This window comes from Lolium perenne, chromosome 1 (assembly GCF_019359855.2).
Source record: "Lolium perenne isolate Kyuss_39 chromosome 1, Kyuss_2.0, whole genome shotgun sequence".
NCBI lineage: Eukaryota > Viridiplantae > Streptophyta > Magnoliopsida > Poales > Poaceae > Lolium > Lolium perenne.
In genome coordinates, this window is record NC_067244.2 from 33,475,400 (window position 1) to 33,484,409 (window position 9,010).

At 45.0% G+C, this 9,010-nt stretch overlaps 1 long non-coding RNA gene and 1 pseudogene across 1 annotated transcript; both read left to right on the plus strand.

The window, feature by feature from the left end:
• The first annotated feature begins 844 nt into the window (after window positions 1–844).
• LOC127329656 (BTB/POZ domain-containing protein At2g04740-like) lies at window positions 845–2,413 on the plus strand (annotated as a pseudogene).
• A 2,097-nt stretch (window positions 2,414–4,510) lies between these two features.
• LOC127345947 (uncharacterized) lies at window positions 4,511–6,418 on the plus strand. Its single transcript, XR_007879137.2, has 2 exons — window positions 4,511–5,811; window positions 6,069–6,418. It is a non-coding gene; the product is annotated as an uncharacterized lncRNA (long non-coding RNA).
• Window positions 6,419–9,010: the final 2,592 nt, after the last annotated feature.

A 9,010-nucleotide genomic window follows, 5' to 3' on the forward strand; every position in this document is an offset into this window, starting at 1 on the left:
CGTTTTTACAAAAATGCTTATTGAAACGGAACCTGGGGTTTACCTATGGTTTTATTCTGTACTTTAGAGTTTAGGGTTTTGTTTCGTCTTCTGTTGCTCCGTGTTGCAGGCGCGATTTCTCACTGGCTGATCTGCAGTATGTGGCGGGTTCTGAAAGCTGCTGCAGGCGTGCTTCCATTTAACCCTGAGACCTTGGATGAATAAGAGAACTACTGAAGTGTGAGGCTTGGACTATGATTCCAATGGTCATCCTATCAACTACGAGGTCTGATCATCGTTGACGAACCTGGAATCGCAACGTTTGCTGCTCCGTGAACCGTTTGTGTGCCCCTCTATGTATCAGAAACATATGTATGCTAATGACTCCTTTAATGTCGTATGCATCAAAACCGCATGTTAATAATTGTTGCACTACGTTTTCTATTTTCATGCTGCTACTGCTATGTATGTAGTTCTTGCCCTCCCTATACTTGCGCCAACATTACTTAGGCAGGTGTTTGCAGGTGTTTGCTTCACGTCAACAACATGCCATGCATGCCTTTTGAACTCGGTTCACTAATTTTGTTGTTTACTACTATACATGGTCTGATAATCAAGGTTTTCTATAAAATCCTTATGAATACGTAACCTGGGAAACTCGCGCCGAGGTGCGCACCAAAATCTAGTAAAACCGATCGGGAAGAGTACTCCGAGTCGTCCATGTGTTAGTTGCCCTGGAACCGCTTGAGTTTTCGAGATGTAGTCGGAGACGGGCAGCTTCGCCGTTTCCTCTGCCTATATATACACCCAAGGGTCGTATTGTTGATCCAGGAAAAGACGAGAAGCGGCAACGTACAAGAGATCGATGGGATCAGCAGCCGGCGGTATGGAATTGGACATCTTCCAGGCGGCACGCGCCGGCGACTGTGCCCTGCTCGGCCGCCTGCTCCGAGACGGGGCCGACCTGAACGCTTGCGACCGCTGGGACTCCATCCCGCTCTACTACGCCTGCCTCGCTGGCCATGACGATGCCGTGCGGATGCTGCTCGCGGCCGGCGCCGTCTACGACGACAGCACCTTCGAAGGCGAGCGGTGCTACCGCGCGGCGCTCAACCTGGGCATACGCAGAATCCTCTGTCACTACGAGTCGCGGCCGCGGCCGCTGCGCCCGCTCCCGCTCGCGCCGTTTCACGCTGCCCTCAGGTCGGCGTTCCTCGCCTGCCCCGCCAACCGCGTCGGCGCTGACTCCACGCCGACGTTGGCGACGGATGCTGCCGGCGAGCTGTGGCCATCCCCTCCAGACATCACGCTGTATGTGCAAGGAAGACCCATCGAGGCCCACCGCGTCATCCTCGCCGCCCGGTCCCCATACTTTCGTAGGAAACTCGCGACGGAGTGGAGAAACCGCAAGGAGGTGACGTTCTCCAGCAGCCAAAGCCTGTCTTTCAAACTCATGCACATCCTCGTCGTCTTCTTCTACTCCGACAGATGCGAGGTAGCCGCGGAAGACCTCGAAGATTTCGCGCGGATATGCAAAGCTTGCAAGTGTACGGGGATGGTTAAAAGATTAACCGCTCACAAGAAGCGTCGAGATACTCTAACGAGGGAGTTGGGTCGAGACTATTCACAGAAACCTTTCGTTCTTCAAGGACGGTCCATGGATCACCGTGCAGCAGACAGCCTCCCGTCGGCTCTCCGCCGGATCCTCCACGACTCTCTAGCAAACTCCAGAGAGGAAGATCTCCGCAACAGCGAGCTAGCCGAGACCTGCAGAAGCTCCGCGTACGACAACCTTGCGGACGTATGCATAAAAGTAGGCGACAGGGTCTTCCGCTGCCACCAGCTGATTCTTACCTTGAGGTCGGAGTACTTCAAAACTAGGCTGTCTCGACGAACCGATTTCCTCCATTCCAACAGAGGAGGAGAGCTTCCGCTCCTGGAGGAGCATGATGTGAGTGCGGAAGCGTTCGAGAAGATGCTTGAGTATGTCTACACGGACGAGCTAGAGGATCTGGATGATGATGATCCTCTTTCTATGGCGGAAGAGCTTTTGGACATCGCGTCCAGGTACCTCTTGTTTCCGCTTAAGCGAGTCGTGGCTGACCTGCTGCTGCCACATCTGGATCTGGAACTCGTCTCACCGGGGGAGCTCTGCCGATGGCTCATGCTGTCCGACATGTACGACGTTGCCAAGGTGCGGGAGCATTGCCAGGACATCATCGACCGCAACTTTGAGGCGTTTGCCGAGTCTGAAGAGAGTTCCGGGCCTTGCTTCTGACGCTTTCCTCACGGGATGCGTGGAGACGAGGCGTCGCGACCGAGCGCGCCAGCTGATGGCCAATGCGACCTTTTTAATGATTCACGAGAGAGATGGTTGAGAGCAGCGCTAACAGGAGAGATCAAAGGGCGCGCTCTCTCTTTGAAGCAATGGTAGAGGCCAGTAAATATGATGGCAGTTATGTTTGACTGCAATGGAAGTGGGAGACGATATGCAGGGGGTGCAGCTTTTTTTTTTTAAACGAGGCAAAAGATTTGGCATTTTCATTTATAAAGAAGTTTTAGAGTGTTACAAACCAACGTGATAAAGGAAAAAAGCAAAGATCCAAAACATAAGGTCTACCTCGCGTAATCAGAGTACTTAACACACTTTCGACCTTGCCAAGGCCCATAAAGACCTCTATTTTTTTTTATCTTAAGAGACCACCATATCGACGGTGAAGTAGGCATTTCTTTCTTTCCAAGCCGGTGGATTCAGATGTACACCCTGCCGTCGAGCACAAAAGCAGTACGAGCATCTCCAACTTCATCGCTTGCGGTTGGAATTTCGTGATTGTGCTGGAATTCATTATCATTGCCTTTCTATGTCTAAAATATGTACTTCAAGTTGGAGGATGGAAAGGAGTTTTATTTGTTCTCATTATGCTTCCAGCCTACATACTCACTATTTCGTTAACTTTCATTACAAAAAATATATATGCATGTGAGGAAGTATGCCATTAGCAACTCTACTTCGGTAGAGTGCGATGTAGTATGAATATTACTTATTTATGGGTTATGAATTTGGCAAAAAAAAAAAGGAAGAAAACAAAACCGCGCATTTTTTTGCGCCTCTGGCGAACGCGGCTACGCCACCTACGACGACTGCATCATCGACCAGGACTACCTCGAACACGACTATATCACGTTTGGCTACCTCGGCAACGACATCGCGACAACGTCTACAACTACACATCGGCAACAACTCCAGTCGACAGCGTCCGCGTCATCACTTGCGTCCACGACACTCCCATTGTTACTGCGGAAGGGAAGAGAAGGCACCAGAAGGGGACGCCGATGATGACAAGGAGGAGAAGAGGACGGAAGTGCGGGACTTCAAACACGGTCGCAATCGTCCGCTTCACTCCCGCTACGGCTGAGGGGGGATGTGTAACATCCCAGAACTTAGGACAAACGCGGGGTAGATATAGAAAAGGGTTGCGCATTGCATCGCAGAACGGGGGAAATTTTCGCGCTTAATTGCATAACACTAAAGAGTGATCAAGGTTTTTCTCTCGTACCCATTAGGGTTAGGGTGATGAGAGTGCTATGAATTTCGACATGACCCCTTTTGAAATTAGGGTTTTGGAGAGGAGTTTGAATTTTGCATTTCAAATTTGAATTTTCAGACATATAGGAATATAAGTAAACCATAATTTAAATGAATTCATAATTAATAACTCAAACCATTCAAAGATTCATATAAGTTGTTCAAAGAAATGCATTATAAATATATTACACATATCTCATAGGGAAAACTTGAGCTTTATTAATAAATCACAAATGATACACTATCATTACATAATTCACTTATATTACAAGAAATAGGATCAAATACAAATAAGAAATGAGTAAATAAAAATGAAGATTACAACACGAATTATTTCCTAGACTAAGTTCTTCTAAAAATCTTCACTTGATCATCCTTTACTCTTGATCCAATTGAAACTTGGAAGATACACACGGAAAGAACAAAGATTGTCCACTAACAAGTGGCAATGCCACTTGGATAGTAAAAAGAATGAGAATTAGGGAGATAAGCTCAGGCGGGGGATCAAGTCCCAACCAGAGCCAAAGCATATGGCCACAGATCTTTTCCCATAACTAACCACCATGGTGAAACCTGGAGAGGACACCACAGCACAGAACCAAGCTTGTGTTGTCGACCAAGCAGGACATGTTGGCATGCTATAAATAGCACAGTAAACAGTAGATAGGGATGAAACCTCTAGGAACATCAGTTCATCAGCAAGAACACAACAGCAACCTCACATTCATCTAGTTCATTCATCCTAAACCAAACCAAACCAGCAAGAAACCATCGTGACATAAGTCAAGGACATCCAGGAGCTAGGAGGAGAAGGGCCAGTTGATCAAATCAACCTGCAAAACTTCTTTATCAACAAAACAATTCATCTAGGAGATGGAGCAAGATATAACTAATCTCTATCTCTACTACTTATAAAGGCACGAAGTGCCGTAGGAAAATTAAATCATAGCCATCTATCTAGATCTATCTACGGTCCACACTCATGCATTCTCCCCTCCCCGAATCACGTGAATTTCCATCCCGCCCGCATCTCACGCGCATGCCTTTCAATCCTTTTGGTCAATCTAAAACAACAAAGCCGACGGTTCTCTCCTTCTCTTCTTCCACTCCTCCCACAATCTCCTCCTCCTCGCTGGTTGCCGCCTTCAATCCCCCACCGCCGCCCACACTGCCCGGATCGCTCCTCTCTCCCCCGTGCCTTCAGCGCCTCTCCCTCATCAAACCGCCAGCCCATCATGCATCGCCGGCACGGGTCAGCCGGTAGCGCTCCTCGCTGGATCAACGCGCTCCTCACCTGCCCTCCGTGCTCCCCACTAGGTCATGCTCAATCAGATGCCGGTAAGATCCGGCTCCGCCGCCCCTACTGGCGCGTAGGCGTCGTCTTGGATGCCACCGCTGCGCCAATCGCCGAGCTTGCGCCGCCCGCCCCTACAGTCGTTGCCACCCGAAGCTAAGCCAGCCTGCAGGAGCAACGGTAGCCCGCCTCTCTTCAGTTTTTTTTCTGTGTATTTGTCTATCCGATCTTCGTTTCTATTCTTGGATGAATTGTAGTAGTAATAGCACGAATTTATAAGTACTGATATTCCTGTGGTTTGTGCGTAAGAAAATAATGAATCTGGAGACATTGATAATCGAATGTTACATCGATCTACTTTCTCATTATGTGACGCTGGACAACTATATTCAACCCGTTCAGTCCACATGTTTGGCTTAATCATCATGGATTGTATTTATCTGCACGCTGGTTATTTGCATATTCAGACTTTAGACTTTTCCTCTGTACAACCCTTAAGCTGAACTTGACATAGGGTAAACTGTAAAGATGTTTTATGCTCAGTTAAGGAAAGTTTTTGCTGAATAGAAGGTAGCAATTTTCCATGCATCATCGTCTGCCCCGCGATGTTGGTTCCCCATGCGACGGTAACATCTTCACACCGTGATCTTATCTTGTTTTGGATGTGTTATGTTTTGTTGAAGTTTGCTGTGATTTCGTCTGAAACAGTTTAGTGTCCTGTTGAAATAAAGAATTCTACATAATCTGCATTCCAGATTCAAAGCATGTAGGCCACGGTCTGCACTGAATTGGTTCGGAAAGTTCAGATGTAGCATCCTATCTCCTGCTTGTGCTCTTCTTAATTTTCAAGTGTCACAGTCTGATTTTTAAATGACAATTTCAGATCGTTAGACAGTGGGATATTTGGGAAAGACAGTCTTTTAAAATTCCATGCAGACCATCAGGACTAAAGGTATAGGCTGATTTATCTTCATTGCAATGTCTACATTTTGATTCTGTTGTCCTACATTATTGTGGACCTATCATGATTTTACTTTCTGTCTAGAAAGAGCAGAATCTGAACGAGGGAATGGAATCATGTCTGCTTGCTTGCCATATTATCACAACAACTGAAGCTATAGAATGTTGCTTTCTTGCCATGGACAAATCAGCATTTTGATTCGCTGTCTTTCATTCTGGTTGATATTTCATGATTTGGTTTGCGTGCAGAAAGAGAAGAATACGAAGAAGAAAAGAAAAACATTTCACCATCAAAATTCAGAAATAAAGACATGCGGTAGAACATGTCCTCCAAGAGCTCACGAGGGAGTATCCAGATCAGCTTCATCGCATTTCAGGCCGAGAGGGATTAATTATGAGTTCATTTGATTTTTTTGTCACTAGGTGCTTATGTGGCCTTTAATTTTTCTACACTGAAATACAGAATTTCCTATGGTTAGTACAACGACTCGGAGTAGGTCTTTTGGTAATTTCATGTTTTGGTAATTTCATGGTAGGAAGAAATCAATTGTATACATGTTAGCTTTCTACCTGAAGAATTGCGGTGTATCTTTGATGAACATCTGGCTGACCTTATTTATTACTGTACCTAACTAATTTATACGCTGGTAGGTTACGCCGAATTACAATAAGTGATTAAGTGCACAACTTGTAGCAGATATTATGTGTTGTGAGGAAGAAAATTCAGGAGTATTTTTTCTTTGTTGTATTATGGTGATCTCGAGTAGTAAGACATATAAGCAATATTCTTGATTTGTTATATTATGGTTGTTGAACATAATTCCTGTATCAATCCAACATTTTTAGAATTAGGCTTTTCCGAGTTGGCACCTACATTTCAAACATCTTTTGGTTGTAGAGTCGGTACCCCATTACACATAAAGTAAGGAGGAAGAGTGCCAAATGAAGTTCCATGGTAACTCTAATACAAAACACAAACTACTCCTAGATGAAAAGATTGGGAGATGGGAAACACTTCATAGTGACATATCCAAAGTTTTAAATAGCGCGCTATCGCTTTGCTATAGCATCACTATAGCAGATTCACAAGACTCCCGCTAAAGATAACCACTTTTAACGCTAAATAGAATCTCTCGCTAATAGCTCGCTAAATCGCGCTAAAACGCTAAATAGGGCTAAAAAATAGCGCTATTTCTCCCGCTAAGACCAAATATTTTAACAGAGAAATTTAAAAGTTAAATCTACTTATGTAATATGTATTTATGCACTACTTTTATTCCTAAATCATCATAATTATTGAGTACAAGTTTGGTACCATTGAATCATTAAATTTCTTTTCATATTTATAGATGATGTGAATGTTTGATGCCTAATGTTTTTTAGGAGTTTTCTTGTTTTATAAAAAAACGCTAAATGACTTAGCTTCGATATAGCATCGCTATAGCTTCCTTAGCGCCTAAAAAATATTGCCGCTAAGAAGCATAGCTCGCTATTTGACACATTGGACTTATCTGATTTGTACACTATTAACGATTTGCTAACTAAGAAAATCGTGCGTTGCACGTGCAAGCTTACTAGTACCTGGAAAGGATCTAGAGGATCCAATCGATCATAAGCATGCTCATACACACACATGGTGTGGAGCAGATGCTCCATAGGGATTTGTCATCACTTGGTATAGACCAAGTGATGTTGGAAAGAAAGAGGCCAGACCAATACTAGTTAATCTAGCAAATAGACATGCTTAAGTAAACCAATATACCTAGCCTATCCAAAGTATCCTGATAAAACTAGTCTTAGTGTAGCATCACCTAGTGTTCAAAACCATCAGAAGCATCCATTTTCTTCAAAAGGATACCACATGGCATTCATTTACATGATTCCTTACCGTAGATATCACTATTTTCATAAAAACCAACCTGATAGCCTACTCTGCTATGCAACCAATGACAGTAGCAGGCTACTGAGGTCACAACATAGGCAAGCAAGCCATCATAACCTGAACATGTTTGGACATTTATTTATTTCCAATAAAGGGGCATAGCTAGTGAGATAGAATCACAGTAACCAGCATTAGAGTATAGAAATAGCACAGATGTGTCACTTGTATAGAACCAGTAGCACCACAAGGCACATGTATAAGAATAGCATACTCCAGTAAGCATCACAGCTCACCAATTGGTGACAAACAAGTACTGTGAGGCATAGCTAATGGCTAATGCTTCAGACAAGCCACAACAAGGACTAGCAGATTTAATCAATAGCATCACAAGCTCCAGATGGAACCAAGGGAGCAGATAGACCCCACTACAACCTAGCAACAATTGCATACTTCAAATACAACATGCCAGTACAAGCAATTGGTGTTCATATGAACACCAGATGATATAACAGGATTAGGAGCAAGCTAGAATCATGTCAAGCATCAAAAAGGAGCATAGCAATGCATTTAGAGCAACAACACACCAGTAGCTTAGCAGCACAAGCATGGACATGGCATGGCCACTGGCCAGTAATGGGCTGCATCTGGCCAGGTCAAGCCAGAGAGAGGGATTCGATGCAGCATTGCAAGGAAGGGCATTCCTATATGATCTTTTGATCATCAGGAATTAGGAGAAGTAGAGGAGCAAGGTAGATGATACGTCTCAAACGTATCTATAATTTCTTATGTTCCATGCTACTTTTATGATGATACTCACATGTTTTATACACACTTTACATCATTATTATGCATTTTCCGGCACTAACCTATTGACGAGATGCCGAAGAGCCAGTTGCTGTTTTCTGCTGTTTTTTGTTTCAGAAATCCTACAAAGGAAATATTCTTGTAATTGGACGAAATCAACGCCCAGGGTCTTATTTTTCCACGGAGCTTCCAGAAGACCGAAGGGGATACGAAGTGGGGCCACGAGGTGGCCAGAACATAAGGCGGCGCGGCCAGAGAGGGGCCCGCGCCGCCCTATGGTGTGGGCCCCTCGTCAGCCCTCCGACGCTGCCCTTCCGCCTACTTATAGCCTTCGTCGCGAAAACCCTTTTACCGAGAGTCACGATACGGAAAACCTTCCAGAGACGCCGCCGCCGCCAATCCCATCTCGGGGGATTCAGGAGATCGCCTCCGGCACCCTGTCGGAGAGGGGAATCATCTCCCGGAGGACTCTTCATCACCATGATCTCGTCCGGATTGATGTGTG